Genomic DNA, 25,967 nt, shown 5'->3' on the forward strand with positions numbered 1-25,967 from the left:
TTACCAGCCAGGCAGGACCCAGTGGAGGGATAAGGGCACCAACCCACCCACAAAACTTTTGGCCCAGAATTTGTCCTGTCTACAAGAAATGCAGGGACATAGATGGAGCAGAGACTGAGGGAATGGCCAGCCAATAACTGGCCCAACTTGAGATTTATTCGATGGACAAGCACCAGTCCCTAACACTGTTGATGATATTCTGTTATGCTTGCAGACAGGAGCCTACCATAACTGTCCTCTGAGAGACTCCACCCAGCAGCTGACTGAAACAGAAGCAAAGGCCGACAGCCAAACATTAGGTGGACCTTGGGGAAGAGTTGGGGGAAGGATAGAGTCCCTAGAAGGATAGGAACTCACTGGAAGATCAACAGTGTCAACTAACCTGGACCCTAGGGGATTCTCAGATACTGAACCACCAACCAAAGGGCACACACAGCTGGACCTAGGCTCCCCACACATATGTAACAGATGTGTAGCTTGGTCTTCATGTGGGCCCCCCAACAACTGGAGCAGGGGCTGTTCCTAAAGCTGTTGCCTGTCTGTGGATCCTGTTCCTCTAAATGGGCTGCCTTGTCTGGCCCCAATGGGAGAGGACATGGTTAGCCCTGCAGAGACTTGATGTGCTGCTGTGGGGATGGGGGATACGCAGAGGGGGTCTCCACCGCCTCAGATGACAAGAGAAAGGAGGATAGGGGAAGGACTCTGTGAAGCATGAACTGGAGGGAGGAAGGCAGAGATCAGGATGTAAGGTGAATAAATAAATTAATTAATGAGGGGGGAAAAAAGAGTATACTTGCCGCTTACAGAAAATTCTGGAAGTGTTACCATTATAGAAATGGAGACTATAAATGGGGGTTGTCAGGATTAAAGACGAGGTGTCCCTGGTTGGCATGTGGGTGACTCTGAGAGAACTGTGAGATGTTTTCTGCCTTAATCTGGTTGTGAGCTCTAGTGGTCCTGTTATTTTGGTGGGTAAAAGGCACAAAGGATCTCTCCGCATCATTTGTCACAACTGCATGTGAATTATAACCATCTCAGAATCAAAATTTTGATTTAAAAAAGTGTGCCCTTGTATTTGGCGTTTGGGGTAAGGACTTCATGAAACATGTCTCAGGAGCAAGCTCCGCCTCAGGAAGAGAAAGCCCTTGCTCCTGGAATCTTCCATGCAGCCCTGTGAGGTCTTAAGTCCATGATCACATTGCCAGCCATCTCACTAGGGCGCATGTGGAAACAAGTTTTATATTTAAAGAAGGCACCATCTCTCACCCATAAAAAATTCTGGGTTTTCTTCAACTCTACCTTTTGGGGCCAGAGAACATTTTATTCTCTGCCATGTCTGCTAAGTCTTCCCTTGTTCCTAGAACCACATCATGCACCCACACTAACTGGGCCAGCGACCCATGCCTTCCTTGGTGTGCGCGGGCCACTACCCCTCCTGCTACCTGGGAAGTACTTCAGTTGGCTGTCCACATACTCACACATTGTCTCTGTGCCTGAAAGAAACAGAACAAAACCTTCCATTTGTTTGCTTGTTGTCAAGACTTGGCAGGACCCATGGGGTTGGTGGTGAAGAGCTGGTTCTTGCTTCCTCTTGAGTCTGTGCTCTGGAATGTAGCAGAGTCGGTGTTAGGGCCTTTCTCTTTTCTAGGAGGTTTGAACCTACGTCCTCATTGTTTGGTGCTTTTCGCCTTAAAAAAATGTTTTGATGTTTAAAAAGGTAATTATATTAGCCTTGCTTAACCACAGTGCAGTTTCTAATTCAATGATCTGTTTCAACAAATAGATAAGCAAGATATTAAAAAGTTATCAATAATAAATAAAACAAAACTGTATGGACAGAAATGGGATTCCCCAAGGCCTTAAGCTGGTTATTTGTAACTCTTTAATCATGTCACTACAGTAAATTAAAGGAGAGACTTAAAAGGGTGATTTCCCTGTGATTCTTTAGCTAAGAATGACATGGAAACCACACTAATTGCTTTGAAAATTAGCAGCAATTTGCTCACCTCCTGTGATGGCCAGTTTTGCTGTGCCCTTGGCTGGATGGAGAACTACTTGAAGATCTGATGCACTGCTGCTTGAGGTGTGTCTGTGGTGTGTTTTAAAAGAAGATGACAGGAGACTGTACAGGAAAAACCTTTTCTAGTGTGGATAGGCACCGCCCATACAGCCAGAGGAATAGACAGTATAGATACAGGAGGAAAACTGATCTGCCATACTAACCCCCTCCCCCAAAGTGCATCAGAAGTGTGGACACCCTGGCCTTTAGACTCCAGGAATCTCACTCCAGCAGCCTCCTCCCTGGCTTCTCAGGGTTTAGGCCTCAAGCATGCATCCCAGAGCATCTGGCTTGGCCTGTTGTGCCGGTCACGGAACTTCTTAGCTGCTATAGTAGTGAAGCCAATTCCCCAATAAATTCCCATCTGGTATATCTACAAACATACACCTCATGTCTTTTGTCTCTATGGAGACACATGGGTTATGCATCTTCTTGTCCTTCGGATAAGTGTCCAGTTACTTCTAAGTGTAACAGTTATTTCCTTCTCTGAGAACTCAAAAATATTTGTTCTCATTTTAAAGCAAGCCTTTGTAATTAAGAGCATAGCAAGTGCTAGCAGAAGGAGGAATATAGGGCTCAGAAGATGGCTCAGTTGGTAAAGTGCTTGTCGCACAAACATGAGGACCCGAATTTGAGTTTTTCTGACCCCAATGCTGGGCACAGCGTTGTCAAATCCCTGTACAATTCAAGCATTTGAGAGGCAGAAACAAAGATCATTGGGGCTTGCTGGTCAGCTCGTCTGGCAGAATCAGTGCACTTCAGATTCAGAGGAGACCCTGTATCAAAATCAAGATGGAGAGACCAAGCATCAACTTTGTCCTCCACATGTATATGTACACAAATGAACACACACACACACACACACCAATTTTAAAAATAAAGAATATAAAAAGTAAGTATGATAGCATATGCCCTATAATCCCAGCATACACACACACACACACACACACACACACACACACACACACATGTATATATATACACATATATAAAATCATTAAGAAGAAATCATGAATTTGGGAGGGGTAAAAGAGAAGAAGGAGGGCTGGAGTGATTTAAATACAGTGTTCATGTATGAAGTTCTAAAAGAAATTTAAACTTGAAATCTGGATCTAAGCTGGGAAGGGAGGTAAAAAAGATTAACAGACCTATGAAAGTGTTTTAAAATGCACTTAACACAGGAAATATAAGCTAAAACGAAAATAGATAGCGAACAGTGGAGGAATACAGTTAGGACCCTGTCATTAGCAAAAATCTGTTGTGACCTTCCTTTTCCAACAGAATTTATTTATTTTTATTTTATGTGTATGAATATTTTACAGCATATATGCATATGGGGTACTGCTGTCTAAGGAGGCTGGAAAGAGGATGTCAGATCCCCTGAGATTGGAAATGCAGTTGTGTGAGACGCTGTGGAGGTGGGGGCACTCTTCGGGGCACAAGTGCTTTTAACTGCTGAGCCATGTCTCCAGCCTCTGGCCTGAACTTGTGAACAAACAGCACAGTGCTCAGGATAAGATTTGAGCTTTACCCTGGGTGGAGAAGAGACCGGCATTTGCTTGCATCTAACTGGAGTCACTAAGACACAGACAACCTCCCAAGACCAAAGAGATTCAGATTCCAGTACCTCCACTTAGCAGGGGCTGTATAACAGACACATTTCTTTCTTCAGTGGAAGAAGAATCTATTTCTCTCTGGGCTGAGACAGCACATTATGACCCAACTACCAGAGAGCAATATATTAAATCTGATTGCTTCTTTATATAGGAAGCTATTTGTCTTACGCTTTGCTGTTAAGCAACACATATAGGAGAGAAGGAAGGGGAGGGGGAGGGGGAGGGAGGAGGAGGAGGGAAGGCAGGGGCTGGGGGAGGGGAGAGAGAAAAAGGAGAAAAAGAAATTTCCACTGAATGAAAATGCCACATTGTGGTGGGACTCCCTTCTGCTGACAAAGAACCCAGGGAGGGGAGTGGGAAAGACGCTTAGATTCTGGAGTTCGGGGGTTTTACTTTCCCTTTGGGGTGGGGGGAATCTCAGGTTGGTTGTTTTGGTGTTTGAGTTTCACTTTCCTTACTTACAATGCGGTAGATTACATTCCAGTGCCATTTGGAGTACAGGGGATGATACATAGGAAACACATCTGGTGACTTTCACGTGCTTGGTCTACACTATTCATAATTACCAAGGCTATTATGTAGAAGCACTTTGGATTGCTGGTAAAATCCTGTATTGTTGGTAGAACTGCAAACGACTTCTCCAGCAATATTAAGCTGGACCCTCAGACCGAAGAGGCAGGGCACTGTAAGTTTCTGTTCTGTTGTAACTTTCTTCGAGCTCTGTGTGTTCGGATTTTCAAGTCATGAAACTCTCCATGAGGTCACGCCCATCCCCCAACCTCTGAAAAAACTGTTTTTAACCATGATCTTGAACTCTGGGTCCCAAGATCTCTTAACTTCCTTTGTCAGCACGGAAGTTTGTGCATCTGTTCTGTGCTTTCGTTTGCTTTGATTTTGGCTCTTAAGCACAGAATCTTACTGTGCAGCCCCCCAGCGTGCCTTGAAGTCCCACCACTCACGGTTCTGCCTCCCAGGTGCTGGGATTACAGGCGTGCAGCATGTCAGCCTCAGCGTTTGTTAAAGTGAAATTGCGCTCCTCCTTGAGCACACATCCCTTCCTTAGTTAGCCACAGGCTCACCACTCCCTATGACCTCACACCAGCCAGTTTCCTAAATGTATGAAATTCTTATCATTCAAGATAGAAAAACAATAATTAATAATATAAAAATGTCAAATTAATGAAGGAAGTATCGTTTACCAGCACACACTTAAGCCCCCGTTTCTACGTAGGGTTTCAAACCTGATCTTCAAAAGCAGCGGATTGTGCAGGTAGTGAGGATTATCAGCTTGTGAGCTGCGTGGAAATCAGGAGTCAGAGTTTCCATAGTCTCATCAGTCCGGCCAGCGTGGCGCCAGCTACAGCTCTGACATCAGCAAAGCATGGATCAGCTTAAACGCTTACAACCAGAATGAACAAAACCAGAACCAATGTGGCCCAAAGTCAAGTATTGTTTCATAATGCGTTTTAAGATGGAGGTTAAATATCTTACAGCATAAAACTTCATCCGTGTGGCCACTGTAAGTGTACGGTTTAGTGTTGTTTAGCACATGTGTGATGTAGAGCACCAGTTGCCGATGTTACATGAAACTTTTGTTTCAGTTGTGTGTCTGTCGGTTGTGTATCTGTGTGGAGTGGACTATAATGTGATATATGCATATATGTATGATCTTGTTTCTATTATAAGTTTTTATTAGCATGTGTTAGTTATACACAGTAAGGAGTCTGATATGGCATTCTGATACATGTATATAATGTTTTTGGAGTATATTTATCGTCTTCTTACTTTCCCTCATCTCTCTCCTGATTCTTTTCAATGATTTCCCTTCTACCTCTAGGTTTATTCTGCTTTTTGTTTTGTTTTGTTTTGTTTTTTGTTTGTTTGGTTTTTTGTTTGTTTTGTTTGTTTTACTTTGTTTTTTTTTTTTTAATGACCCCATGAATTCTGTTTGGATCTCTTACAGGAATATAAGTTAGGGGTTATTTAAAAGCCCATGGACACTGTAGAAAGTTCTCTCCTTCCTCTAGCAACCCTTAACTGCCTATAGATCCTAAGAGCCTTGTGGACCCGACTCCTCCATCATGGAAGTCAGAAAAGTCCAATCTTTGGCAAGCAACCAGAGCTGCTGTGAGTTTGAGAGTGCGACCACCATGTCAGGCCCAGAAGGCAGTGTTCCATCGGTCTTCCCTCCCTCTGATTGTCACATCCTTTCTTCCCCTGTGCCTTGGACCTTGGGGGGGAGACAATGCATGTCTTATGGCTGAGCATTTAACTGTCACTTAAGGTAACTTTTGTAAAAACATGAAAACTGCACTTATCAAAATTTTCTCTTATGTAAAATAACCAACAATTTAGTAACTATCTGAGCATTGGTGTACTTTAAAATACAAACTCAAAACAATGTTTAAAATAGGGAGCTACTTCTAAAGAAAACAATAGATTTAGATATTTGACAAAATAAAAATTCTGAAGCAGGAGTGCAGGATGTGGTTTAGTTGGTAGAGTGCTTTGTCTAGCTTGTTTGAAGACCTGGATTTGGTCTCCAATACTATGTAAGCTGAATGTGGTGGCACGCACCAGAAGTGGAAACTTATGGGTCCTTTGGAAAGTCAGTTGTGTTGGATGGTGTTTTGCTGGAGCAAACATGTGAGAGAATGCTTTTCTGAAGCAGACACAGAGGAAAGGATGTTCTTCTAAAGCAAGCAAGTGAAAGGACATGTGCTGAAGGATTCTTTGATAAAGACACGCATGCATTGGTCCGCCTTACATGTGTTGTTGAGCTCCATTTGTTGGAACTACAACGAGAAAAAAGCACCAAACACTTCTGGTGGGGTGCTACAGTTTCTTGCTGCTTTCACGGACATGGCCTGATTGGCAGAGTGGTGTCAGCTGAGACAGACACTCGTGCCGAGGCGAGACCGTGGAGGACACGTGACATTTGGAGGGGTGTAAGTGGAAGTTGCTCCAAAGAACCTTTGTAAACAGGTCCATTTCCTCAGTATCCTTCCTTTCCCACTACCTCGGGTGGGCTAAAAGGGAAGTTAAAGTGTTTAAGAATCATCAGTAAAAGTAGACTGAATAAAATTAAAGCCACACACATTTGTAACCCCAGCACTCAGGAGGATCAGAAGTTCAAGATCATCTTCTGCAAAACAGGAAGCTCAAGGTCCATCTAGAAACAAACATGAGGCCCCCCCCCAAAAAAAATTAGAGTTTTGTTATTTCTCTCCATTCCTGTTACATATTTATTCATATAACCAGTGCATGGAAATTGTAAGTAGTCAGAGTTTGGCACGTCGTCCAGACAGGTGAAGAAGTCTGAAAGTGTGACCTTTGAAACTGAGGATGAGGTGCTAGTGAGACGCTTTAGCAGGTAAGGATGCTTGCTACCAAACCTGACAATTTGACTTAGGTTCCCGAAATCTACATGATAGAAGGAAAGAAGCCTTTCCTGCAAGTTGTCCTCTGACCTCCACTTTCATTCTGTTGTAAACACATGGTCTGTATACACAGGTATACTAACACACACACACACACACACACACACACACACACTTTATAAAATTATAAAAAGAAAGAGAGAGAGGGAGAAATGGAAGAAGAGAGTAAGTGTGAGGTTGCTTGGATTCCCAGTCTCCCTCTGGAAGTCCTGTTGATGGTGGCAGGCAGCATGTGACCTGTAAACTCCAGATGTTCTACAGAGAGGATCTAGAAAACTGTCTCTGAGTCTAGTTAAAGTGACTAACACGCCTAGAGGAAAATACAAGCATAACATAAGTGATGTATAGAAGATTTGTGCCTCCCAACTGAGACATGGTATCTAAGGTTGTTGACAAAACAAAGAAACAAAAATAGGTATCTTCATGGAGTTCAGGAATGAGAAGAAAATGATTAAATTTCCAGGTCAGCTGGGTTCACTACTAAAAAATGTTAAAAATAAAGATATTAGGTGAACTGGTTATGACACCAGAGGTCGACTTCTGACCTTCATGCCCATGTGCACCGACCTGCACATACACACATGAACGTGCAGAAAATAAACAAACAAATAAAACTTAAAAAAAAAAACCCTCAGAATTGTGGAGCCTGCTGTTGTTTGGATTTTCCTTCACAGACCTCCTGGGAATTATTTTTATCCAGTAGGAAGAGCCATCCTGTCTGTGGACTGGGTACCAGTCTCCATTTTCTTAAGCAACAGAACACAGCTATTTCTTAGGACGGTTTACTGTGATATCAAACTTCTCAGCGGCGACTGCATCTCTCACCCAAGGTGATGGATGGGAGGAAACAGGCACCATTTCTTGCTTCCACAGAGGCTCTGGGACAAACTCTGGTTCACTGGAAAGATGCTGAATTAAAAAACTGTGACTGCCTTGTCAGATCTCCAGGAGTTTAAAGCTTTCCTAGGGGAGTATACTTAACACACACCTGATGTGTAGGTTTAAATGGGAAAACCAAAGTCGCCTATGGATTCATGCATTTTAACACTTGGTCCCCGGGTGGTTTTTGCGGGGTGGTTCTGGAGCCTTAGGAGGTGTAGCCTTGCTGGAGGAAGTACTTCATTGGGACAGAATATGAGAGTTTACAACCCCATTCTGTTTCCAGCTTGCTCCCTGTGCTCTGAGCTTACATTTGTGGTCTCTTAGGTTTCTGTTCCAGCTGCCACACCATCCTGCCCTTATGGGCTCTTTCTCTTGGACAGTAAACCAAAATAAACAAGTAAATCCTTTCTTCCATACATCACTTTCGGTTATCCAGCTTCATCTCAGACAAAGAAGCCAACCAGACAAAAAAACAACAACAAAAAAGTAGCTAACGGACATACGAAGTCTGGTTCTTTGTCTAAAATATCAAATCCTGGACTAGAGATCCTTCCAAAATCTCTTGACTCTTACTGTAATAGTCAGGGTTCTCTAGAGACACAACTTACGGATAGTCTCTATATAGTAAGGGATTTGTCCATGACTTACAGTCTGTAGTCCAACTCTCAACAATGGGAAGTCCAAAAATCTAGTTATTGCTCAGTTCCAGGAGGCTAGTTGTTTCAGCTAGTCTTCTGTAGAAGTAGCTTCCAACAGATGTGCAGGCAAGTAAATGCAAGCAGGCAAAGAAGAGTGAATCTTCCTTCTTCCGATGTCCTTATGTAGGTCTCCAGCAAATGAGGCCCAGATTAAAGCTGTGTACCACCATGTTGGATGTGGGACTTGTTTTGTCCCAGGCTGACTTTGAACTCAGAGCTTTCCTTGCCTTAGTCTCCTGGGATTCATAGCCACTATGCCTCAAGATTTCCATGCCAAGATCCAGGTCAGAAACTTGTATCTCCCAGCCTCAAGATTGGGACCACAGGTGAGCCTTCCAATTCTGGATTGTAGTTCATTCTAGATATAGTCAAGTTGACAGCCAGGAATAACCATTGCACTTACCAACCACTCTTTTTCTTTGTGAGGGTCTTAAGGAGGCATGCAACCAAGACGGACATAGGTCTTTCCTTGGGCCTGGGAACCATTTCATGTCTGGGCATAGGCGGGTACTACATAGGTTTTGGTGTTTGAATCTGAAATGTCCTTCCAGACTCATATTTCAGCACCTGTTTCCCAGCTAGGGATACTGTTTTAAAGTGGGTAGGGCTTTAATGATGCAGGAAGTAGTTGGAGGAAGTAGGCCACAAAGGGATGGTAGTTTGCAGGCTATATCCTGGTTCTGAGTCCAGCTCTCTGTTTCTGTGAATAGTCTCTATCCCAAAGACCCACTGCCATGTTGGATGCCATTGTCATGTTGGAGTGATACACTAAAAACACAAGTCAAAATAACATTCTGCTCTTTTCCGTATCCCTGTCAGGTATTTTGGCTATGGTAATATAAAAGCAACTAAAAATTACTGAAAGTAAGCAGGTTAGATATTCCTTGAGGAAATCCGCAAGAAGTGCCACAGATTCAAGCTGTAGTCCCCACCAGTTTAAGAGAAAATAGTGTCACATTCAAAGAAGTCACAGATCCAACCTCTGAAATCTTGATAGAACAGCTTAGGTTTTTCCTGTGGGCTATCCCCCTCCAACCTCCCCCCCCTGGGGTATTTCAAAGCACAGGACACAGAAAGGTTTCTTATCTTTCTAGAGGAGCTGGGAAGACGGTTCAGTGGGTAAAAGTGCTTGATAAGAAAGCACTTGATGAGGGGACCGGAATTTGAAGTCCTAGAGCGCACATAAAAAGCTGAGTATGACAGATGTGCTGGCCTGCTGTGGGAGGCAGAGACAAGAGGATGCCTGGGGCTTGATGACTGCCAGGCCAGCTCCATGTTCAGTGAGAGACCCTCTCGGAGGAATAAAAAGGAGAGTGACAGAACAGGACCCTGCTGCCTCCATATGTACATAAGGTATGGGTGTATGTACCAGTGCATGCTCATATACTACACTGCATTCACATAGACACACTCACATGAGAGAGAGAGAGAGAGAGAGAGAGAGAGAGAGAGAGAGAGAGAGAGAGAGAGAGAGAGAGAGAGAGAGAGAGACCTTTTAGATATGGTCCCTCATTACATGACTCTATGGCTATGTAAATCTTAAGTTCCTACTGCAGGCCTCATCCATAGGTTCCTTCATTTGCTGCTGCTTCCTCCTAGGTCATCTTACTGCCTCTGTCCAGACTCTGTTCTTCCTGGTTCTGTGCTCACCCATTAAGCTCCACTGTATGTCTCTTCATTGTTTTAAGAGGCAAGACTCAGAGGCTTTGCCTGGGCCCCTTTGTTCCTTCATCAATAGAGTGTGGGATATTGTCTTAGTTAGGGTTTTACTGCTGAGAACAGACACCATGACCAGGGCAACTCTTATAAGGACAACATTTAATTGGGGCTGGCTTACAGGTTCAGAGGTTCAGTCCATTATCATCAAGGCAGGGACATGGCAGCATCTAGGCAGGGAGGGTGCAGGCAGAGATGAGAGTTCTACATCTTCATCTGAAAGCTGCTAGTGGATGACTGGCTTCCAGGCAACTAGGAGTAGGGTCTTAAAGCCCATGTCCATAGTAACACACCCACTCCAACAAGGCCACACCTCCAAACAGTACCACTTCCTGGGCCAAGCATATACAAACCATCACAGATGTCCTAGGAAATGTACTCTTTCATTTCTTTGACTAGGATAGGAATATCAACCACATCTTCATGGAATACATATAGGAAATTAGAACCCTCCACGGCATTCTCATATTTTGGTTATCATAAAACATGCGGAAAAAAAAAAAGCAGGGAGAAGAGATTTATGGCTCCCGGTGTGTCAATCACATGCAGCTGGAGCAATGCTCACACATCATCTCATTCACTGTGTTTTGGGCATGAATCCCACATAGCTCAATTAGTCTCATGGGAGCTCATGTCAGCCAGGAAGCCATTATTGCTGACTTGGTTCACTTGATTCAGAAGGAGCACACACATTTGTCAACTGCAAAACGTTCTTTCCCTTTGAACTTAAGCATTGAGGTGTCATATATAACCTTTGCCTCAATAAACTTCCATTCACCTTAGTGTTCATGGCTGTTGTAAATTCTGATAGTGGCAGCATGGTTGATCTTTAAAAACAATTTCTTTATTTACTCGCCAGTAGTCTACTATAAAGAAGAGCTTTCCCTTTTATCATCTCTACTATTTTTAAACAACCCCCCCCCACCCAGTAGCTGTGTGAACTCATGCATTAAAAAAATTTCAACATATTCTAATATATGACTGTCATTCATTTTGATACTTCCGCCTAATTTGACTTAGCCAGTTCTTTCCTGTGTTTCTATTCTGGTCCCTATTATGGTAGGAGAAACTCTGTAGCAAGTCTTACAAAAGCTTCTTAAGGCTTCCTCCTTGCCTCATAATAAAATCTTGACTCACCGAACAGGACTAGCCTGTCTCTGGCTTCCAAACTGGTGCTCAGCCTCTGAGGAAGGTTTGTGAACAGCCCCTTCACTAGGAACATTGGGTTACCTAGTACTCATGTTTCCTTCCGGAGTTGGCTGGGATTTTTCATCTCAAAACACCTACATTCCCTTTTCCTACTTCTTTGTTATTTTCTCTTCAGGATTCTTCTCCTGGTCCCAGAACTCAATAGAGTCTCTTAATGCAGAGAAAGTTCTTAGAAAATTATTTGTTTAATTGATGTTTAATTTAACTAATTAGAATTTATGTTGTGTTTTGAGTTGGAGCCTTACTCTTAATACCCTTGAGTAACAGCAAAATCTGGATTGGCCTCTAACTTGGGATCCTTTCTCTTCAATCTTTTGAGTGCTGCAGTTATGGAATGAGCTACCATGCCCAGATTAGAAATGAAAAGCCTTATGAAAACCCACTAGTTGGGAAGATAATTTCAAAATACAGCTTAGAAAAAGAGAGTCTGAATAAAACATCTCTGCAGGGGTGGACCATATTGCTTCTAGAAGACATGGGTCATAAAACGAGAGTCTCACAAGGCATGGGATGTTTCCTTACTAGTTATTGATTAGGAAGGCCCTAGGGGTCTCCAAAGGAACATAGGTGACTGTCATTTCCCTTGGTCACCTAACATAATTACATGGTTAAGACCCTATTGCTGGGTATGCCACACACTTTGGCTGCAGGACATAGAGAAACCAATGTTATACCTACTTGAAAATGTCCTCTTTGTTGGTTAAGGTGCTATGTAGGGTGCTGGAAAGGCATCAAAGGACATACCTAGCACCGGACCATGCATACTATAATACCGACCTACCAAGCAAGATAAGCCCACTTTTCTAATAGTGGCATAGCTGTTAGGGAAGAGGCAATAACTTTCTGGTTGGATTTGAGCCCTATTCCTGTGGAGAGAATATCACGCCTGTACTAAAATGCTGGGGACTCCCCACCCCATGGCTGGAGAGATCATAGGCTGTGGGCTAGACTCTGCCATTATTATTTTGCTAACTCTATGGCTATGCTGTTTAAGTGATTTCTAAATATTTATGTTTGTACTCATAGACCTGGGCTGCTCTCAACCTTAGTCAGAGAAGCTTTTATGCAATGGATTGCAGTCAGTGGACAGGCATATGCTTAGCTGCTTAAGCACTGAGGATAAGAGTCAGAGAACTTAGTTGTCCTAAAAGGGATATTTTTATCAAACACCCCCCCCCTCAACACACCACCACCACCAAGGTCCAGGAGACATTGCAGGAGAGGAGGCAGAAAGAGCTGGAAGATGGGAAGAGAACTATGAAATAATGCTTTTTGTATAAGACATGGCTATTCACTCTCATGAGCTCACAGCAGCTGTGGTCATCTGCATACGACCTGCACAAGATTAAGCTAGCTGGAATTCTGGTATAGATGGGAAGTGATCTCCAGGCCCAACCACTTACTAAGGAGCTACTGTTATGTCTGGTTGTTCCTTTGAGAATGTGGTCACTGGCAAGTTTCCTGTGCTCCAGCAGAAGACCCATGCACATATGACTCTGATATCAGCTGGCAAAAGCACTTATCGGTTCCTTGGCTGGTACTTACTATTTAACTGGGGTGGGGGTGGAGCTTGTGTGTAATTACACTGATGTGGGCCTGCCTGTGAGATAGTCTGCTGGCAAAGGTATACGCACGCTGCTAACTGTGATGATCTCAGCTGAATCCCTAAGACCCAACATGATGAAAGGAACAAATCAATTCCCACATAAGTATCAATTCTCTCTAACCAAAACATGTGTGAGTGTGAAGGAGGGAGTTCCCCTTTCTCTCATCATATACATATACAGGAAAAGAAAGTAAGTTCATGTTTTAAAATTTAAAAAGGAGATAATAGTAGTGATGGAACGGATCTCTTGTTTCAGTTACTTTTTGAAACAGTGTTTCCCGATAATGGCTCCTGCAGGCGTGCTTGGATGGCCTAGTGATTCTCCTGTTTCATTTCTTCTCTCCCTCGTTCTCCTCCTCTCCTTTCCTCCCCTTCTCTCTCCATGCTAGGAACGGAAGCCAGGGCTTTCCATATGTGAGGTAGGCTCCCTGTTACCGAGCCACATCTCAGGTGATTTATAGGAAAAAATATGTATTAAACACTGACTTGGTTTTCAGTAAGAACTGCATTGTACAGAGTGTACAGGCTGTGCTTTATTCAGCCGTAGATTGAGTACTCACCTAACGTCTTAATAATGTTTAGTACACTAATGGAAAGTTAGGGTGTCTCAATCTACAGGGTAGGAAAGGTAAGGAGGGACAGACTGAAATAGACTGTTTTCACTAGTCTGCAAAATACCTTCTTTTTATGAAATATTACTTAATGTTATCCTGTAGGAAAGACAAGGAGCCATGAAGATCTTTGTCGACAAGACAGAGAAGATATATTTGAAGGAAATACCTGTCAGTACTCCGGATTAGGTGTTGTTGTATTGTTCTGACAATGAATACCCTGAGGTGTAACAGCAGGTGTAACTACCAGAGTTTAATGGTACTTCTATTGTATATGCTTTCCAATACAAGAAATCTTTACTTGCAACTTATCATCTTTAGAAACACATCTTGCCAGGCAGTACTTCCAAGTTGGGAGGTGGGAGGCAAGAGAATCTATGTGAATTGAAAGCCAATCTGTGTTAAAATAGTGAGAACTGGTCTTTGAAGAAGAAATAGGTCTGTGAGAATAAGTAACTAGGAAATAGTCTTAAACCGAGTAAAATACAACAAGGTATCAATCACATAGGGGCCCGGTGAGATGGCTCACTTGGTAAAGGCCCTTGCTTTGAAGTCTAAACATCACAGTTTTGAGCATCAAGATCCGGAGGGAGGAAGAGAATAAACTCCCACAAAAAGACCCAATGCATGAGAGTCCAAGAAGTTTTCTTCCAAAATGCACGCTTCAGCATTTGCAAACTGATCCTAGGAACCAAGGAGCAAAACGGGTGTACGAAAACCGTGGATATAGTTCCAAGAGAGCCTTTTCATTCGGGAAAAATTCGTACAACTTCGAATAATGCGTTATAGACAGTAAGCAACCAGCACATAATCGCAGGGAAGTAGGCAGGAAGTTTTAAGTAACGTAAATGCAACATACTTTTTTTTTTTTAAAGAAAATTGATAAAGGCAAGTTGTTACTAGTCTTAATTCTCTGGGAAGCGACAAGACCACGTTTCTTTGCTTATCTGAATCATTCTTGTCCCATACTGAAATCAGGAAATCTGTAGAGAAGTGCGGGACAGGGGTCGAGGTCCTAGGACAGCGGGTCCGGAGCGAAGGGTAAGCTTTCCGGACGCCGCCGAGCTGGGAGGCCCCGCACACTAGCACTAGCACGTAAGATGCTAAGCTGCCTACGACTGGCGCTCCGACTGCCACGGGGCGGGGCTTGCAGAATGGGCGGGGAGAGACGGGCTGTGCGGCGCGCGCAGCAACTCAGGGCGGGGCGGGGCGGGGACGGCGTCCTGCGCGCACGCGCTAATCATAGATGCCGCGAGATGGGTGCGCGCGGAGAGGCCGGGGGAAGTAGAAGGGAGGACTCGCGTTTCCTCTTAGCCAATCACTACGCAGCGCCGCCATGACGCTAGGCTCTCCTGGGCGCCAAACGCCAGTCGGCGGGCCGGGTGGGTGAGGGCGCCGGGGTAGGGCGCGGGGCCGCGCGGGGGTGGGACTTCCGCAGGGCCCCGGAAGTGGGATCTGTGTGTTCTCATGCGAACGGGAAGGAGCGTTGGGGATCTGGAGTCTCGAGGTTGAGACATTTTCGGGCCCGAAAAAGGAAGGATCAGCTGCCGTCGCTGCCAAGCCCGCGCTCGCTCTTCTTTGCTGTCTCCGGCCCGGCCCGGCCGTGCCGCCTTTTTCTTGCCGTCTCCCTCCTCGGCCGTCCCCGCGTGTTTTGCGCGGTCGCCGGGCACCGGGGCTGCGGCGACGAGCCCGCGGGCGGCCGGTCGGGCGGGGCGGGCGGCTGACAGGTGAGCGGGCTGCCCTCGGTCACCGACGGGGCGGCCTCCCTCCACGCCCCGTGCTCGGACCCGCGCCTCCACCAGCCTGTCACTGGGCCGCCATCTTCCCGGAGGGACTGGGCCAGTGGCGGGCAGGGCCGGGCCCGGGCGGGGAGGGGACGGCACAGGGCCGGCGCCGGGCTGGGGCCGGCGCTGGGGAAGACAGAAAGAGGCATTGCCGTGGAGGGAGCGGCAGGGCAGGCCGGACTGTGGCCGGGGCGGCCCTGGTTAGGTTGGACCTGGGAGGACCTGCGGGCCGGGGTCAGACCTGACTGACACGGCCCTGGCCGGAGAGGACTGGAGCGAAGTGAGACGTGTGCAGAGTCGTCCCCGAGGCCGCGTCCCCGAGGCCCTTGCGGGTTTGCCTATGCAGCCCGAGGAGAATGGGCTGGGGTCGCAGGCCACCATCGCCCCGAGGGCAGGAGGGCGGGCGCCGGGGACCCGCAGTGCGGCGCCGGGGCCTCGCCCCCTTCGGTCCCGCCGGAGACGGGCCAGACAGCCGCGCTCGCTGCTGCGGGAGAGATGGCTCATTAGGGAGTCGCATTCCTTTAGAACCAGGAAGTTAGGATCCTGTTGCTCGAGTGTGTATGTGTGTGTGTTTGTGTGTGTATGGAATGCTGCTCCCTTTTCCCCTTACACTTGATAGACTTGAGCGAGGCCGACTTTGAAAGAGTTAAATAAAAAATCAAATGTGAAGGAAGACTCATGGTAACCGGCCAGGAACCTCTTAACCACCTGCCTTTCGGTGGTGTATAGTAGAACATTAAGTTTGTTTCAGAGTTGAGGTCATTGCATCTTGTGACTTTCAGTGAATGTAATCTTGTTAACCCCCCTCATGTTTTGGTGTAAGGTGGCTTTGAATTTGGACTTACTCGAAATGTGAGAAAACGACCCGGAGAAAATGATCTCAATCTGCCTTCTCACTGGCCGTGGAATACTTTGTCTTAATCATAAACTGAAACTTTGAAGTTTTCCGTAACTGAGCAAAGGAGAGGGCTTCCCACGGCTGCTAGTGGAATTAGTTTGTAGCACACAGTTAAGCAAGAGAGTTTGTTATAGAGGCAGTATTAACTACAAGTGTTTCTTTTAGGATATTTAGCTACTCCCCTTTTCAAATTGAGTTTAATATTTAAAATGCACTTGCAGTTTGTTTTGAGTTGGTCTTTGCAAGACAAGAGGAGGAAAGAGTAATGTTTTTTGTTCTTGGGTTTTTTTTTTTTTTTTTTTTTTTTTTGATGGTCTTTTAGTATATTATGTGGAATTTCTATACTCCCCTAAATTGATTGCCTCCCCTTATTTACAGTCAGGGTTAATTTACAGAAGTTGAAATGGTTGAGGCTTTTTCTTCATGCTTAATATACTGAAAGCCAGTTTTGTAATCAAGCTGTACAGGAAATAGTTTAAGGAGATTTGTTGGAGTTGCCAGAGTAGAATGCTCTCTGAAAAGTTTATTTTGTAGTTAGTACATTTTCCCTTTAAACTTTCACTAGTTAGAAATATGTTTCACCTCATGTTTTGGAATACTAATGTGACTGGAGTTGAGTTATGGATAAAAATGGCATGGCTTCTTAGTCATTAGAAGATATACCGAAAACACCTTTAATCCTAGCCTAGGGAGGATCTGAGGCCAGCCTGGTCTACAGAGTGACTGTCAGGGTCACACAGAGAAACCTGTCCTGAAAAACCAAAAAAAAAAAAAAAAAATTTTTTTTCTTGGTGACTTAAGTTTGTCATCTGAAAAGTCTTATAAGACTTTTACATGAAGCATGTAGATGTTGGTTTTTTGCTATTTTTACTGTTAGTGAATTTCTATTTTTGGTATTCTACCCTATAGCTGTCAATTTTAATTTATTAGGCATGTCTTGATCACATGTCTCTGGCGTAGAAGACAGGTTCTGAGGCAGCATATAAATTTGGAGGAAGGAGTTATAGTGTATTTGAGTAGAAGCCAGAAAGAAAGATGTTGATAAGGGTGTAGAGGTTTGCTATCATTCATTTTACCACGTTCCGTAGAAGAGTGGCTGAAATTGAGTAGCAGCAATCTCATAATAATATTCTGGGGGCTTGCCCATTTTGTAAAAAAGAAGAAAATCCTGAGATTTGAAGAATTAAATTATGTGACTTGCCTAAATATGTACAAAATTTGACAAAGAAAACCGCCTGTTTTCATGAAGTTTTCACAAAGCTATATGAAACAAAATTCTGAAATGTTAAGTGAAAGTCTGAATATCAGCTTAAAGGTAGTTACAATAAACAGTGCCTTCAAGTAGCAGCAGCTACTCAGATTTGCAACAAGATGTACAGTCTGTTTACACTTGATGTTAGCAGCCAGGGAAGGGCTGCTCTACTCTTCATGCTTCTGCCTGAATATAAACTAGGGTTATAGTCCAGGTCTTCTGCCTCTGGTGAGGAGGGATGGTCTTTGGTGGTCTGCTGCATAGCAAAGGCTAGCTCTTGGGAAGCCCGCTTGCTCTTCCAGAGTTAAAGGTGGAGTTTATAGTACTGTCCTAACATGCAGTGCTCTTGAACATACTCTGAGGTTAAAAGTATAGTCAGTCCTTCCTTAATTTTAGATTAGTAGAAGCAGAAAGATTGTAGTATCCTTTTGTAATTCCCACCATTGAGCCATTTTAACCTTTTTCTAATGAAAGGAAGAAAATGCAGACATTGGAGCTGAGTCTGTTAAAAATGGGGTACTGCTGCAGTTTGCTTATATTCTTACATCATGTGAAGAAATGTTTTGTTGTGGCTTGTTTTTTGTTTTTCTGTGAGAGTTAATTTTAGAGTACATAGTAAGTGAGTCCACTGTTATTTGAGGGTTAAGTGCAGTTAAATTCAGACCTCAGTTTAATTTAAATGTTTTTCCCTGATTTACTTGGCAGTACAGAGGATTGAACCCTGGTACTTGGTTATGCTAGGCAAGATCTATACTCCCAGTCTTCTTTTAAAACGATTAATTTTTTTTTTTTTTTAATTTAAGGCAAAAATCTCAGTAAGTTGCTCACAGGCCTTGAACTTGCTGTCCCATCTCAGCCTGACAGTAGCTGGAGTGCAACCACCAGGTCAGCTAGTTTGCACTCAGTTGTTAATGCTTGTTGATGTTTTTGGAGCTGATGTTCTCTGCAGCTGCCTTAATTAGAAATGGATTTTCTTATGAGGGCATGGAATTGGTATAGTAAGCCTTTAGATTCCCTTAAGAAAAGGAAGAGGCCTTTTGTTCAGCCACTAAGGACTCTTGCTCTCAAGCTTGCCTACCTGAGTTCAATCCCTAGGACCCATATGGTAGGAGAGTACCAGTTTCTAAAAGTTATCTTCTGAGCTCTGCACACACAATAAGTATGTAAATGTGCAAACAAAACCAGAAGAGAAGGAAGATAAATTCCAAGTTGGAACTATTTCTCCATAATATTGTGCCTTATGATATTAAAGCTGCTCTGTTTCCCATGTATAAGTGTCTTCCTTATGGGGAAACTATTAACTGTACTTCCTTCCTTTCCGTTCCTTGCTCTCCTCCCCCACACCTCTTGTCTCTGCCTTTATAAACCCTTTCTTTGCACCACTTTTTTGTGGAAACTGTCCTGACCCTTATTTTAATCATGAAGGATTTATATCCCTACCACCCTAGCTTTTGAGGCCTAGGCATTTGAAAATATTTTGTACTTAACACAAGTGGAAAACATATTGCTTCATTATTTTTTAGAGGTAGCTTGATGTTCACTGATCCGAAACTCAGTTGTCACTGAAAATATCCTTTTGAAGTCTGTGTGTTAAGTCTTCCTTAAAGCTTATTAATCAGGGTGGTTTTTATTTGCTCGATCAAAATAAAATATTCCTGTATTTACACAAACTATTTTTGCCATTCCATTCAGATACTGCCTTTTAGGCACATCCTAGTTGCTTGACCCTTTCTAGAAACTTACTAGGACTGCTCTAAGATCTATGACTTGCCCACTGTAACCTACTGTCTGTTTCTTCATTTTCTGTTCCACCTTTTAGGTCTTCCTCTCCTCTCTTCCTCCCTTCCCCCATGGTGCTGCTGTCTAGGCTCTGATAGTTTCTTTGCTTGAAATTAGATGCCCCCCCGCGCCAAATGTATTTTTTTTTTTAAAGTTTTGCTTAGTTCCTTAATATACTGAATAATTCCTGAAGATAGCTCTTTAGGAATCATTGCCAGTTTCTGAGTTTAGACTGGGTGCTTCTTACTTGTATCTTACTGAGTTTACAACTCCGGAACACTTCTTATGGGGAAGGTCTCTTTATGCCTGTGATTGTTTTTCCCAGTTGAAGCCCTGGTATGATGAGGGATGGGAAGTGTGGCTAGGGACATCTCCCAGGTGTGTAGAAGAAATTGCTGACCATGCATTTGCCTGTGTCTTAACAAAAATGGACACCTGAAAAGGATACATTGGCAAGTTTCTTCTTGGTTTAAAAAGTTACTTTTACAAAGTTTTATTTGACTTTTTCATGGCTGTATTTAAAGGATAAAATGGTTTAGGCACAGTAATTAAACTATTGGACCTCAGATATCACTGTCTTCAATCTTTAAACATACTCTTTAGGTAGGGTTTTGTTTACTTGTTTTTCTTTGTATCTTATACCTTATATTATATTATATTAACAAACCTCAAGGTAAGTATTTCTGACATACTTTTAATGTAATATTAAAGTCATTTACACTGGCATTCAGATGCTGGTCACAGCTACATGCTTCCTTGATAGTTACAGCTGTCACATGTATTATGTCTTGTCAGCCCTAAGCTCTCTTTTATTTCCTTTCCTTGCTGTGTTTATCCTTCATCATACTGTGGCACTATAACATGCCATATTCAGTATTAATTTGTGGTCTGTTTTTTCTGTATTCATATAAATACAGAAATATAAATCCATGATATGTACAAGGAATTTTTTTTCTATTTTATTCATTGGTTTGAATCCAGATTTCAAAACAGTATCAGACACATAAAGTGCCATAAATGATTTGTTTTTATGTATATGTATGTACATGTGGAGTACAGTGCTGGGAAGTAAGTGTTATTTGTCTCAGGCAAGTGATTGAGTTGCTCCCTGAGGAATTTAATAAACCCTAGCCTTGTGATGGTGAATAAAGCAAAATATCTGGTCTTCATTTGGGTGCACCTGGTGTTCACTAAAGTAGGAGTGCAGCCACTTAACCCAGTGTAAAAGTACAATGTTCCACAGGTCAGAGATGTGGGCCTGGAGGGAAGTACTGAGGAAAGAAAGGAGATGAGAGCAGCATTCTCAGCAGATAATGACATTGTGGTGATTCTGAGGTGGTCAGGAACAAAGAGCTTGGGACAGGTTAATGTAGAAATGGCTTAATGAGGTGAAAAAGCCAGAAGTAGGTGGTGACTGGTCTTGTAGGGCCTTGGATGTCCCTGTGTAGGTTGAGGATTTTGTTGTTTATCCTGAGAACATCAGGAAACACTTGGAGTGTTTTTAAGTAGTGAAAATTACATGATCAGAATTGCCTTTTAAAAATAATTGTTTGGAGCTAGCTAGTGAGATAACCTGATCAGGTTAAAGATGCTTCCACCAAACTGTTCAGTTGACCCCCGATCCCACATGGTTGAGAGGGAGAGCCAGTTCTGAAAGCTGTACTCAGACTGCCACGGGTATACTATGGTATGAGCCCATATACATGCATAAAGTCAAAACATTAAGAAGACACTTGTTCTACTTTATGGAAAGTAATGTGGAAGAGGCAGAAATGAGCTCACAGACATGGATTTTACTTAGGGGCAAAATGCAGGTACCTCTTCCCTTGGTAATAGTTGAAAAGGTCTAGTTCCAGTCTACATGAAGGGTAACTTGCTTAGATCCCTTTAGTTTGTGCTGTGCAAAATCATGCATGCTTAAAAAATAGTTTTAAAAATATGCCCTAACTCTGCTAACATTTATCAGTTGTGTAAAAGTATATTGTTAGTTCAGATTTTATCAAGGCAAACTAATTAACATTCTTATTTTAGTAACATCTCTGAAAAATGGGAACATTTTGTTTTCATATGTCTGAAAGCCTTGTATTTTTATTGTGGGTTGATCACAGTACAGGATGCAAACCCCTTGGCCAACTTGATGTAAAGTTACAGGTGGCTTCGATGGTTGTCACTCTTGGTGAACCATTTCAACATTGATTTAAAAAAAAATACCTTGTACAATCTTTCTATAGTCTGGATGTGATGACCACATTTGTAATCTGAGTACTTGGGAGGTAGAGGCAGAACGAACAAAAAGAGTTCAAGACCTGGGCTATATGAGACGCTGTCACTGGGGGTATGGGAGTGGTGTTAGTCTATAAAGATTAGACTTTTTTGAGCCTCTTTGTTGTTTACAGTCTATCCTCATGTTTCATTGTTGATTTTTATCCCACTGGGCATCTTCACTTGATTTGTATTTCTCTGCTTTAGTAAGTAACAGTAACCTCTAAAAGTATTCCCAGTTACTTTTTAACCAGGGTCTGCAAAGAGGGAAATTTTTGGTCAAATGGAGAACAATGGTACGTCTTCCTAATGGTTTACAAGGGATCAGAAGATTTTCTTTCCAGAGGACTCTTGCTTTAACCACTTAGTTGTGACTGTGTAAATAAAAACTTTTAAAGTAGACTGAAAGTACTGTGAGAAAAGTTTCCCATTAAATATTCAGAAAGATAATAGCATTTTAGAAAATGCTTTAAGGAGGTAAAGTTAAGAGACAATGTATAGTATTTAATGTTCTGTCAGTGTCTCAGGAATTCTACCTATGTGGGTACTTGGTTTTATTCTCAGTCAAAACTGCATGGCATGATCATTAGTTCTGCTGCCTTAGTGGCTCACACCCATACTTTCCAAGTTATTGTTACCGTGCCAGATGCAAATTAGTGTTGGCCTTTAACAGGTTGGTCGGTGTACAGACTGGTTGTGCATATGACTAATAGGTGAGTCAGCAATATTTGCTTCTTTACACCTTTAGGGAAGGAGAGAATCATGAGGAAGACCAAAGGGTGAAATACAAGAAGCTGTGTGTGTGCCCAGTGATTGGTGTGTGTTCTGTACTTTTTTTCATAGTTCTCATTTTTTTCTATAAGTTGATAAACTCAAACCTCTTCCATTGAAAATTTCCTTTAAGACTGACAAATTTAGGGTGAATTAAATCTAAACACAAAAAGATTGGAGGTAGAAGCTAGAATTGCCAAAACTAAAAGTGCCAGAAGCACTTGGGGTCATAGAATTGAAATCTCCATGATGTGGAAAATTCAAATTGTTTCTACAGAGTACCTCCCAATTCAGAATGATGGTGTTTTTGTAGGTTTCAATCAAACCCAGGGACACTCTTGGTGTATTGTGTCTTTCAAGCTCAGAATATTGAAAGTACTTTTCATTGTGGTGGGTTACAGTATATAGTTAACATATCTCATGAAACAACTGAGGTTACAGTTGAAGATAAAAACTGTACTGATATTTTTACATATTCATTGTATACCAAAATGTTGTCAGCTTTTATGTGGAGGCAAAAAAAAAAAAAAAAAAAAAAAAAAAAAGTCTGGATGCCCAGTTTTTAGTTTATGTGGAGGTGACATTATTAAATTTATTGTAAAGAGTAGTTACCAAATGCTTAATATTGACATAGCATTTAATAAGCTTTACTCCAGTTTCATGAGTTTTTAACTTTGTTGTTATCTATCCAGAATTATAACTAGAGACTCATGTAGTGTTAGGTAAAAATTAATATCACTTTGAGGTATCAGTCATTTTCTGAGGTTTTGAGTTTTATTTGGTCTACACTCTTGCCAGTTGAGATTTGATAACTAGTTATCAATTGCCAAAAAAATAGTAAGTCATCATAGGATTTTAGAGCTCTGAAGACTCTGAGGTGCACATGCACAGAAGTTGTACTTGGTTGGCCGTACAGCTAGCTGTCTAGTGACAGAGGTAGGACTGTAACTTGCTGCATCAGGGTCTGGATATGGAGTTGTCTTCTGGCTCTTCTCCCCGTGTTCACTGCCCTCTTCAGCTGCATGCTCACTCAGAGCGCTTGAAACCTCTAAAACCAGCCTTGGCATTGGTGAAAAATTTACTTTTGTTACAGAATTTCAAAGCACCATTTTAATTTTTAAAGCAAATTAAAAAATACTTATTTGGATCATTTTTTTTTATGTGCTTTGGGGTAGGTGCCTACAGAGGCCAGAGGCATTGGATCTACAGGGAGCTGAAACTACAGGGTACAGGCAATTGTAAGCTGCTTCATATGGGTGCTGGGGATAGAACTCAGGTTCTTTGGAAGATCAGCACATGCTTTTAATCTTAACCACCATTTTTCTAGCCCTAAAAGCAGATTTAAAGAAGCTTTAAAAAAAGATTGAAGGAGTATTATTTGTTGCTTGTGATGGGATAGGTTCTGAAATGCAGTTCGGCTGTTTAATTATCATGACTATCTTGAACACCTTAGAATACTTAGCACAGACAGGCTAGGCTAGTCACTGCACATCAATCACCTTTGTTATAGTCCAGGCTTACAGTGAGGTATGTAATACTGCTGCCTACATAACATGGCATGCTATGTTATCACAGTAAGATTTAAAAAATAAATAGTATACTCAATAAAAGTATAATGTAGTAAATAAAGTAGTAAGGATCATTTATCACCATTATCAAATATCTGTACATTATTGCATGTGTTTTACACACCTGGTAGTACAGTAGGTTTTTTTATATCAGTATTGCTATAACGGTGAGTAAAGTGTTGCAACCAAATATTAGATATGTTGAAACAGCTACAGTAGCAATAGCCAATTGGAATATATATATATATATATATTGGGGTAGGGTGGTGTCAGGGTTTGTACATGTGAGTACAGATGCTCACTAATGCCAGAAAGAAGGTATCAGATCCCCAGGACCCGGGAGTTATAGACAGTTGTAATTTTGATGTCAGTGCTGGGAAGCAAATGCCAGTCTTCTGAAAGAGCATCAAGTACTCTTACTGAAGTATTTCTCTAAGCTCCTGAAATATTTACCTTCTTTGTAATGTCTAGGGTCACCATTATGTTTGCATTATCCTTAACTTAAATGTTATGTAGTACATGACTATGTATTCAAAGAAAAGTAAGGATTTTGTCATTTTAGAATATCCAGCATTCTTGATTCAGATTCTGTTGTTATTTAGTATACCCCAAGTCATATAATATAAACAGACTGGATTAGAGTTTACCTTTAAGAGTAATTCATATGAATTGTATGGTTTTCTTACTAAAGCATCATCCAGTTGTTTATTTTAGTATTCTTGGTGCTCACATAGGAACATATGAATAGATTCAAAGGTCCAGTGTCATAGCTTGCATGTGTGTGTGGCTTTTGATAGTGTGGCTTTTAAAGCTGGAGCTTTCTTTCTGTAGCTCTACCTTGACCTTGTACTCAGGAGACCCCTCTGGTTCTGCCTCCCTAGTACAAAGCCCAACACCCATCCTTTTTTAAAAAGACTCACTAGGGGGGATGTGAGAGCTTTCCTGTGGGTTTGTTTGCTGTGCTCAAGTCAAACAACTGGTGTGAGTCAGGATCTCAGTTTAACAATAGTTGCCTCACAAAATTAGAGAGTTGATACATTTCGACAGCTTACAACAGTGTGCTTGTCTTATAATACTGAAGACTGAAGCTATTGATTGTTATTCATTCTTCAGAACACCTGAGGCCAGAGGACAGTTCGCTCTGCATTATCCAGTTCAGAAAGACAGAAAATGATCTTGTTTTCTAGTTTCATACTTTCAAACCCATAATGACAATATTCATTATCATCATCATGCCCTCCTTCCCCCCCCAAAAGAGAGGGAGAGAGAAATTGTCCTGTTCTAACACCTTGGACTTGGATGATACAATAATGCGTATCTGGGGCATATGTTAGATATGCAAACTCTAGTCAGGTGGGGACTCCCCATCTCTGTACTAATAGCACTCAGGAAGAACAGTCTGGAGGATTCCAGTTTAATTCTAAGGCTTCTTACATAACAAGACCGTCTTAAAAAGAGAAAGACATTTTAGACTCCAATGAAAAAGTTTTAGCGTTATTATTGAAGCTGGAGGTTCACCACACTGAGTGGTACTAAACAAGTAGTTAAACAGTTGCATCGATGGAAAGTTTCTTTTTAAAAAAACAAAATCAATGTGGTTGCCAAGGTTGAGCTCAGATCCTCTCACTGGGTAGGCAAGTGCTTATTGTGAGCTACACCCATCCTCTTAATTGGAATGACAAGTCTTGGTGTGGATTCTCTGCTCAAAATTTATGTGATGCATATTGTCTACTAAAAGGGGAGTATAATCCTGACTGCCTTGAGTTGTGAACTAGAGAAAGCTGGGAGACAGCTTTTACAGTACTAAGCCAAAGTG

The 25,967-nt window shown here is 42.4% G+C and overlaps 1 protein-coding gene across 3 annotated transcripts in view; it reads left to right on the forward strand.

The window, feature by feature from the left end:
• Window positions 1–15,317: 15,317 nt before the first annotated feature.
• LARP4B (La ribonucleoprotein 4B) overlaps window positions 15,318–25,967 on the forward strand; it is a 77,168-nt gene continuing 66,518 nt past the window's right edge. For all 3 annotated transcript variants that reach the window (XM_080918574.1, XM_080918575.1, XM_080918576.1), the window contains exon 1: window positions 15,318–15,564. The gene's annotated coding sequence lies outside the window, so the exon portion shown is untranslated. The remainder of the gene's footprint in view (window positions 15,565–25,967) is intronic.

Source organism: Micromys minutus (genome assembly GCF_963924665.1).
Source record: "Micromys minutus genome assembly, chromosome: 6".
Classification (NCBI taxonomy): domain Eukaryota; kingdom Metazoa; phylum Chordata; class Mammalia; order Rodentia; family Muridae; genus Micromys; species Micromys minutus.